Source organism: Rhipicephalus microplus, chromosome 1 (assembly GCF_043290135.1).
Source record: "Rhipicephalus microplus isolate Deutch F79 chromosome 1, USDA_Rmic, whole genome shotgun sequence".
In the NCBI taxonomy this organism is placed as follows: Eukaryota; Metazoa; Arthropoda; class Arachnida; order Ixodida; family Ixodidae; genus Rhipicephalus; species Rhipicephalus microplus.
In genome coordinates, this window is record NC_134700.1 from 249,311,841 (window position 1) to 249,322,221 (window position 10,381).

Sequence of the window (10,381 nt, forward strand, 5' to 3'; positions counted from 1 at the left end):
AGTAGCCGCAGAACAGAAGAAACGGAAGCCACAGCAGCAACAACTGCCATTGAACAAATTCCTGCCATGGCCCCCGAGATTGCAGACGTGCTTGGCTCAACTGGGCACCGCTAGATGACACGACCTGTTCAGTTTAACCATACATGCGAAAATCGAACTTTCTTACCACTCACGCCATTCTCCATAGTAACGTTCGACGGTTCTTTCTTTTTCGTGAATCAAATAGAAACAAGCAAGCAACATTTTATTACGTCTCTTGATGCACGAAAGGTTCCTTATTTAGTGCAGCTAGTTCGATCACTAGTGATTAATTGTAGGCTGTAACTCTGACGTCATCGAGATCATTTGACGAAAGTCCTACGTGTAGCGCATGTGTTCTCGTACATTTATCTTAATTTCTCGGTAAGTAGGACAATGCTGTTGATAATGTTGCTTTAGACGTTGTCATACATTGAGCTTTCACTGTGAAGTAAATTGTTATTGGACTTTAGTGCCCCTTTAAAACGCAGTTTAACGTAGCAGTCATGCATTCTTTTATCATACCTTCTATTGTTTTTGTACACAAAAATTTATTTCATTTTGTTAAACATATCATTACATCTTTAAGCATGGTTAAAAACTCAGTTTACATAGGCCGGTGTGCTCAGATTTGGGCGCACGTGAAAGAACCCCAGGTGGTCGAAATTTCCGGAGCTCTCCACTACGGCGTCTCTCATAATCATAAGGTGCACATGGTTTTGGGACGTTAAACCCCACATATCAAACTTAGTTTACAAATCGTTCATTGGCAAAACTGTGATAACGATCGCACCGCTGGCGGTCGCCTTTGTGGGTGTGTTTGCATGTTCGCGCTGTTCCGACTTGTATGGCTCGAAAGCCTTCGGAGCAGCGATAAAGTTTCAGGATGCTCTGTTTATTCGACAGCTTATTGACTCGGCGGCCTTTGAAAGATCGAACCTTACTTTTGGACCATGGGATCATCGGTTGGCAGCCCTACAAAACGCCATTCTATTAAACTATCATTTTGTTAACTCTCCGACTTATGCTGATAAGAAAATGTTATCAAAAGTTTTCCAAGACTATCGCGCATTGTACCAACGATATGGCGCATCCGGTGCGCGTATTTGCTTAGCAGCACACCAGCCAAGCTTTCGATTGAGGTCCGCAAGCTGTTTCAGGAATATAGCGAGTGGAGCAATGCTGCTCCAGAACACGGTCTCACTTGAAGTGCTCAATAAGAGGTATTGGATGAATGTATTAATATTATCGCCAACTAGAACAGCACCGTTCTTTGCGACAAACTCTCGACTGCACACGGTGTGCAACAAGCGATATCTAGCCTCTTGTTTTGAAGACGTCCTGTTTGATTTCGGTGACAGTGATGCTGCAAAGCGCATATTTGCCTCACGGTGAAAGTAAAGGAGTTCATGATTAGATGATAGTGTAATAATAAATATTATCTGGATACGACCCGAAACCATGACATGATTATGAAGTAGTGAAGGGCTCCCGAAATTTCAACCATCTGGTTTCGCACAAGGATACGACGCTAGTGTTGCATATTGCTGCCGTTCACTTTTAAATCTGGTTACATCTATTTACTACATCGGTCACTTTCATGTAATGCTTAGCCGTCTTAAACGTGCAGTGTCTGTGAGGGAATAGCTACTTCGCTCTAAGATAACGTCTATTTTGCCCCTGGTAAGATGGTGCAGGTTTGTCTCCACTTTTGGGACTGACTGTCTCTCCAGTTTTGGAACCTGTTTGGCTACGGTACTGTGAAAAGCGTATTTTGTTAATATAACCTGCGTCTTTTCCTCAGTCGGATACGTTTCCATCGTGAATGGGCTTCAGCAATGGGCCAGCGGCAGTTGTGTTGTCGCTGGCATTTTTCATTGGTTGGGAGGGCCTTTGTGACGTCAGTCAAGAAGTGGGTGTGTTTGCTCGACCTCCTTCGTTATACGACTTGGAACTTATCAGGCTCGTGGTGAGAGACCATAAACGGGACGATAAAGCTGGAAGCCTCTTGTCAACGACGACCGTCTTCGACCGCCTTCCGGTGTTGCTTAAGGCATCCTTCGCAGTGAAGAACGTGCATGGTCGTACGCAGTGTGTACAGGTGCCCTAACGAGTTGCTCAGCTGTCAAGTGTATTTGAGCTTTTTATGACAGCATTCAGGTCGTCTCTATCATCTTATCAATCGCTAAGTACGCGCCGTTGTACTAAACAAGCATACGCGCATCGAGGAAGCGGGTTCCGGCATTGACTGGTTTCATGCCATTACCATTAAGAAGAAAAAAAACGCAGTATAAAATCTTTCGGTCACCGTGACATGCTGGACAATCACGTGATCTGAGCAGAAACGTCACATATGATGTCACTGGTAAAACGACACATCGCTGTCGAGTCTGGTTCTGGAAGTAGTGATGTCTGGAAAAAAGGTTTACTGCCCCCCCCCCCCTAATTACACGGGCCAACCATCACCGACACAGGCAAAATAGCAACACTCATGCAATGCAACAAAACTTTCACTTGCTTGCATGTTTCAAGACGGTGATACGATGTCGTGCGTGACGTTTGTGCGAAGACTACGTGATTCCTGCGCATCTTACAGTGAGCGGAAGTATTGATATTGCAATTTTCAGGGGGAAGAAAGCTTCGACGTTTTCAGAAACACACAAGCACTGAACAACGCTTGTTCTGTTCCATGTAGTGAAGTATTGAAAATGCCCTGCCGACAGCGGCATTCTCCAGAAAAAGAGGTGTTAGTGAAAGACGCAAAAAGCGACGTTTTGCCTGTAAGAGCGTCCTTTGTCATGCTCGGTCACCGTGCGCGCGCTGCATTGTTGCACGGTGTTGTTTGCATTGGATTCATTATTTTCTGTTTCTATAAAATAGAAGGAAACAGAGTATTTGTGAACATTTTCTGACGAGGGTCATCCATTTTCATTTGGCTATAAACAGAGAAAGAATTAAAAATATAAATATTTGCTTTCGAGGAGCTGGTCTCAAAGTTCTCGTCCTGACCGAACGTCCACATAGTCCACATAGTAGTTCAGGCAATGGTACCCTCTCGTTCTATCATTTCCACAAGCCAATAACAGTGTGATATCATATAACAAAGGAACTATTGAGCCTAAACGAGCCTAAACAAACTTTGTCAAATACACTGACTTTAGACACTTCATTAAGAATGACATCAATGTTTGAGAGCGCCAAACAAGACGCAGGAAAATGAGAAATATATAGGATTAGAGTTAATTAGGATATATAGAAGTAACTTGAGATAAGATCAACGAATTATTTACAGACAACCATAGCCATTTCTGCCTACGGTTGCATGTTGCTGCCTTGCCAACGGTGAGTTGTCTCTATAGGATGTCGATACGAAATAGCACAACATCCAAGTAAACAATACCTGAGGACCAAAGCAAAACGTGAAGGACGACGATACAGTAACACAAAACCGAGGAGGCGCTCATGCCAAGCATTGTCGTCTTGCGTGTATCGGCTGCGATGATGTCTAATTCCACAAGGAGAGGTGCGTTCTACCAAGGCATACCAAGACCTGCATAAAGCTCATTTGAAGCATGCATCGCGACCACGCAATGAGAATTTGTTCTTTGTTGCTGTCTTTCTCACCTGAGCAGGCCTATAAAGCCTTGTTTTTTTCTCATAAATTGGGAGAATTGCTTAGCGTTCGGCTTCCCTTAGCATTTAGAGGTCCTCGGTGACTTGCAACACAGTCGGGAACGTGCTCTCTCGCACAGCCGGCATGTTGCCTCGATGAAACCTGAAACGGTGGTCATTACAAAACGTCGTTGCGGGGCGCACAATTCGAAAGTGTTGCGAAACACCAGCCTCGCGGGGCGGCGGCTACATGTGCTGTTACAAGGTGTGTAGCTTCTGGCGTCCTGGGAAATCTAATCTCGCCGTCCAACACATGGTAGACTGAAAGCTCAATAGCGTATCAAGACCGGCTAGCGGTATAGCTTACGTAAATTAAACTTTGGTTTACATCACGTACTGTCTTTGTTACAACGAGCTTACCCTTCCACTTTTAAGGCTTATTAGCACTCGTAACAGGTTCGAAAACCTTTTAACGCAGCCACACGCAAAACTTCACAGAAATGTGCGACTGCGCAGTCTGGCGTAGCATAGTACGATCTGTGGGAGCTTTAGAATACCGTTTGCAAGCGGTGCGGGCGTTGCGGGCGTAGCCAGCACCATATGATATTTAGAATAGCGTTTGCCCTGCTGCAAACCGCAACGCACGATCGCAGCGACACCGTAGTCTCGAAACCAGCGCTTGCAGGCCACATGCGGGCTGCGATCGCCGTACGCAATTTCAGATTTTCTGCGTGTGGTCCGCGAACGTCAACGCCGACTCGCGTTACGACGCATGCGCAGTGGCAGCGACCACACCGCAAGGGCTCGTGGTGCGCTATTCTAAAACTCCGTAATGTATTAGCCACCGCATCTTCCTGACCTGTCGCACTCACACCTACGTATTTGGACTTAGTTTTTTTATATTTTCGTGATATTAGAGTCGAGCTTGGTGCCTTTATAGAGGCTGACCACTTATCTTCAGATGACAAGCAATATATGAAAACCACAAAAAACGATTACCAACGTAGGAAAGCACACGAGGTCACACGAAACATTAAATTCCGCGCATTCGCAAATGAAGGAGCTGACGTGATTCCGTAAACAAGTGAAGTGCTTAACAGCAGAGAAACGTGCATATTGCATACGTAATAATATTAATAATAATAATAATAATAATAATAATAATAATAATAATAATAATAATAATAATAATAATAATAATAATAATAATAATAATAATAATAATAATAATAATAATAACAATAATAATAATAATAATAAATCTGTGGTTTCACCTCTCAAGACCAAGATATGATTATAAGAGACGCAGCAGGAGAGCTCCAGAAATTTTTATCTGGTGTTCTTTAACGTGCCTTATCGAACTGCACATGGGACATAGTGCATACGTAGCCACGTATTAATCAGCAAAACTGAATGGTTGAACTATTCGTTCGGTGGCCACAGTGTATAATCTCCGTACGGATATATCACAGGACTTGTAAAATGAATTCGTGTTTTTGTAAATATATATACAATAGCAGTTGTTGGGTTCGCTTCGCTAGCAAACATGAAATTGCGTTGAAATTTGAGCATGGTTATCGCAAAGCTGTCGCGTTATTATTAACCACTGCGCGACAGTTGCCACTCGCCCAATTGTCACTACTACAAAGCAGTAGGGTTTTTTATATAAATGACCCCTCCGATATTTAACGTGAGCCGTTTAAGCCGATGTGCAAGTTTAAATGTAATATACGGATAGTATGTCATCATAAGTCATTTGCTTCGGCAGGACCGAGGTGTGCTCAATGGCACTCTACTTTGCGAGTAAAAAATACATTTCTATGTATATCAACTGACGGGGAGAGTCATTCTTACAGCCAGACGATTTGACGAGTAAATGAATGTTCAGCGAAATTGGCGGGTCGTCAAAGCCTTAGATCTATTTTAACTTATGTAGCCCAATTAACGTGGTGCCTTTTTGTGAAGCTTCGCCATTATTTGAGCCCTATCAATCCGCTCTCTCTCTCTCTCTGTCGACGTTAACGCTTTAGCTTTTTCTAAACGTGGACAAAGCGATATCATCGCCTGTAAAGCAATCAACGCGCCTGCCCTTGTTATAGCACACAGCGACGTTAGAACGATACGACGACTAGCCGATAGCTGTCGAACATTAGCGTCAGCGTCGTCTGTCTTGCTCTATGCAGACAGAGGCTCGCAAAATGTAAACAAGATAAGCCGGCACTACATCGAAGTTGCCGCTGTAGCAGTATACCAGTTTTTCAGGCAGTTGCCGGTACATGGGTTACGAAAAAAAAGAAACAAAGAAAATATTGCAACTGTCCGTATCACGCCATTGCAATCGTATACATAGTGCATTTTTCGTAATATATATGTACGGTATCAAATTGAAGACAAGCAAGTGCCGAGGTGTCATAACATTCCAAGTTGAAGGCTTTTTTTTGTCCAGTAAAGACGCATGAGATGTCTATACGCGCTGTGACTGAAAGGACTCGAAATAAAGAGGTTTTCTTCTGTTGAAAATTACCCTTTCACATGACAAAAAAACGTCTCTCTTTCCTGGAAAATATGCTTGATAAGCGAGGATAATAATTATTGCTGGGGCTTCACGTCCAAAAACCACGATATGGCTATGAGGGACGCTGAAGTGGAGAGCTCAGATAAATTTGAGTCGGGCTTCTTTAGCGAACAGCATGGACCTCATAGCACTCCACCATTGATATTTATAGATTTGTTGGGTTTAACGTCCCAATACCACCATATGATTACGGGAGACGCCGTAGTGGAGGGCTCCGTAAATTTCGACCACCTGGTGCACCCAAATCTGAGCACACGGGCCCACAACATTTCCGCCTCCATCGGAAATGCAGCATTCTGCCTACATCGAAACGCGGCCGTCGCGGCCGGGATTCGAACCCACGACCATCGGTTGAGCAGTGGGGCACCGTAACTGCTAGAGTGCGAAGTGAAAGCTAGAAAGCGCGTAAAAAGAAAGTACAGTGCGCCTGTTTCACGATGTCACTGCTCCCACGTAATTCGCTCAGCGTAAAGGTCACGAGACGCCCCTTGATCTCGGAGACTTTCTCTCTGGTGATACAGGCCTCATATGTCTCGTGAGAACTTTACCGGGTAAGCTGCCCGTTCAGTTCGTCTTTGTGGCGTTCTTATGACTGAAGAAATTATGAAGGAGTGCTCCCGTCATGTAAAGTGCGGTAAAATGAGCACGCCGTGAACTGAATTGGGAGTATCATGTGCCCTTGTCACATGCACACTCTTCCTTGTTAGAATGTCCTCACTTTTATATGGAGACCTTGGCTGTGTAACCACCGTAGGCTTTTTCCATTATTTCATATATGCTTCGTCGACGTCTTGATTCCGCAGTGCCTGCATGACTGCTGGCCATGAGTACAAGCTGCGATAGTTTTTTTTTTTTTTTAATGTTGTCTCTGATGAAAAAGCCTCTCTTACTTGAGGAAGGGGAAAAAAAAGTATGGCATAAAGGTTGACCAGATGCAAGTTTTCGGTTTGCTATCCTGTATTCTGGTCAGAAAGCATTGGCTGAAAAGCCGTTAAAGAGAAAGTAGAAGGCGCATATGTGTTCCAAAAGTTAGACAAAAAAGAAAAGCATGACGCCCTGTTTACATTTATATTTAGTTCTTCTACACACAGCTGTAGATACTGGATAGTGCGTTGAAGCTGAAGCAATTATGAACCGATCAAATGGTAAGCATACCAGACATTTTGTTTTCAATTTCAGGGTAGCAAACCGGCTGCCTATAGGCTGGTTAACCTCCCTGGCGTTCGTTTCCTCCTATTTTCCTTCCTTGTTTTCAATGACGCAGAATTTAATTCTGACAGCTCATTCCTCTCCTTGTTTCGTCCCACATTTTGACGCTAGTTGATGATAGTTAATTATAGTTGATGATAGTTCGAATTCTTATAACATGTAAGGAAGAAGATTTAGCTATTATGCTTTATTTCATTTTCTGTCAAGTGTTATTGCTTTTTTTATCTCAAACTGTTTGCAAGTTGCTACTAATTGATGTTTTGTTTGTCTATTTAGTACAGAAGGTCCCCTTGCAGCCTATAGCTTTGAGAACTTTTTCTGCGTACTATTTTGCGAAGTAATCATTTTTCAATGACAAAAAATATTTTTGATTTTGGGTGGTGGTAGTGGTTCTTCAAGAAAAGAAGGCACCTAATTTCTGCAGCCCTTAAGGGAGCATGGCGCAGTGCCTTGACTTTGACGGAGCATATCACTTGACAGTATAGCATACTGCTATAAAATTATTTTTCTTTCTCTCTTTTCCCTGCTGATACTCTTTTGCAGGAGCAGCTGTCGCAGCATGAAAAATAATTCCAACCAGTCGAGCAGTTATTATGACTAAGGCGGGTAGTATGAACTGCCGACGAAGGCTAAATATTTTTCATTCGGAGTACAAGGTTGTTGTCATACATTCCACGTAATGCCACGTGCACACTCGCAGAAATTCTTGACATTTCCGGTGCAAAGACTACGTACCAGCCTTTGCATTTCACCAGATCATGCCAGACCACAGTGTGTAAAACGTAGCTCGGCAATTGTTTGTTCCTGTATTAAACCATCCCTTGATTACATCCCGCGGACCAGGCCACCACAAAGAGTCGAAAGACATACACGTCCGAAAAAGAATTAAAGTTGGGGGCTTCATTCTATAGTATATTGTACAATGCCGAGCACAATACAATACACGAGATCAGGGGAAAATGATCTCATAACAACTGAAAACCTATAAAATAACAAATTCCAACTATTTCGAGCGACGTTTTCCTGGTTTGAAGGCATGGTTAAATATTCATGAGCAGAAATTTGTTTCGGCATTACTCCTTGGCAAGGTTCAAGGCATCTAATGTATATGCAACAACAACTTGAGGACTTTTAATAATAAACATCAATTAAGAGACAAATAAACTTGCAAAATAACAATCGCGAGTTTGTGAACAAATACAGGCACTTGAACACGTCCTGTGTGAAAATCCTTGATTTTGATAAAAAGAGATTCACTCTCGATTGCGCTAGCCCCCTTTGGTCACAGTTTAAATATTAGCGAGAACTACATAGGAATGCCAGCCTCACACGCACATGACCACATCCAAAAAAGCAATGGCGTATAGTGCTGTACTCAGTTTCTAACAACAAAAATTGCCCGCAGCTTCCCTCGGGGGAACACTGAGGAGGATGCGGACCATATAATTGGTTAACGGGGTGTTAAAGTGCGACTTACTTGGGTCGATGGCTAAATTGGTTAACGTGGTTGTGAAATGGGGTGTTAAATTGCGACTTACTTGGGTCGATGGCTAAATTGGTTAACGTGGTTGTAGGAGGGGGTGTTAAATGAGTGAACACGTACACACGTATGCGAAAGGGCGGCGCTGGTCGAAGGGACGTCGATCATTGTGTTTGTGGATTCGTTGGAATTCATTTCACCGCGACCTTGGACGTCGACGCGCCGTACAAACCAACCGACGAGCGGCAACTGAGCGAGCGAGCGCCGACCTTGAGTATATATACAGCACGACGGCGAATGCACTGTCAGCTGTTGAATGTTCTCGAAGCGCGACGCCACATGCGCGTCCACTGGAGAATCAGGAGAATTGTAGATGTCGAACGCGGTGTGTAGAGGAGGAAGGGTGCACAGATGGTGGAGGAGTGAAGCGCGCGCGGTGTGTAGAGGAGGAAGGGATGCACAGATGGTGGAAGAGTGGGCGACGGCGCGACGGCGCATGCGCGCGCGTCAGCTGTCGAATGTTCGAGAAGCGGTGCGGACGGCGCACTACAAGGCGCGAGTATAAGATGCTCCGCATCTAAAAATTCCGCAAATGACTGCGAAATATGAGCTCCTTGCGGTGCATGTGATCCTATAATGCCGTGGTCACGACAAGCTGTGATTTTGTGGTTCTACTCCCGCTCCATTCGTTTTCTTGTTGTATTTTTTACCATTAACTTTTCGTGTACAAAAAAGCAGGCCAGATTTTATGATCCGCACATTTTTTCTTTTGTGTGTTCATTTTTTCTGTAGGAAAAAAACCAGTCTGCAGAAGCAACGCTTATTTCGAGATAAACCTCTTCAGCTGTGCTGCATCGTATCAGCGAGATTGAGCAGCGTTGAATCCCGGATGTTGTTGGATGAATTCTTGACGTCCATTTGCAGCGATATGCATGCTTCAGAAAAAGAAAACGAAACAAAAAAGGACACAACAGAGTGCATGCGGTGCTTTTCTTGCGCTGGCCAGCGGGCCCCGTTACAAGGATGCATTCCAATCTCTAAACTGTATGGTTCGTATAAGGTAAACCCAGCGACGATGGCAGGTACGAACGTTAGAGATGGGCACGTGCTTTCTATTTCAAACGCATGGCCTATTAGCTGCAGTCAACCGGCGGTGGTGTCCCACGTTTATATATCTGTTGCTTGTATTTTACGAGCCTTGGAATTTTACCTAGTAAGTGCATCGTGAAAACGCCTGAGATAGCCGTCCCTGCATGACCGCTTGAGTTGCAGGGCCATGCTTTAAACCAAGACTTTATGGTGGCACTTCGGTTCCAGCCAGAACGCACTAAGGTTCGTGGCGGGCGTCATACGCTTGCCGCTGCCGGAAATCGAACAAGCTATATCCTTACAGGAATACCAGCAGTGCAACCCGCCAGGAGCTGAGCGACGCCCAGCCATGGCGTCTGTGTCCTGAAGAGTCACCCAAAGGATAGGAGAGAAGAAGG

General features: G+C 44.2%; 1 protein-coding gene across 1 annotated transcript in view; it reads right to left on the reverse strand.

The window, feature by feature from the left end:
- LOC119185959 (uncharacterized) overlaps window positions 1-9,556 on the reverse strand; it is a 201,406-nt gene extending 191,850 nt beyond the window's left edge. Inside the window, exon 1 of the mRNA XM_075892876.1 lies at window positions 9,018-9,556. The gene's annotated coding sequence lies outside the window, so the exon portion shown is untranslated. The remainder of the gene's footprint in view (window positions 1-9,017) is intronic.
- Window positions 9,557-10,381: the final 825 nt, after the last annotated feature.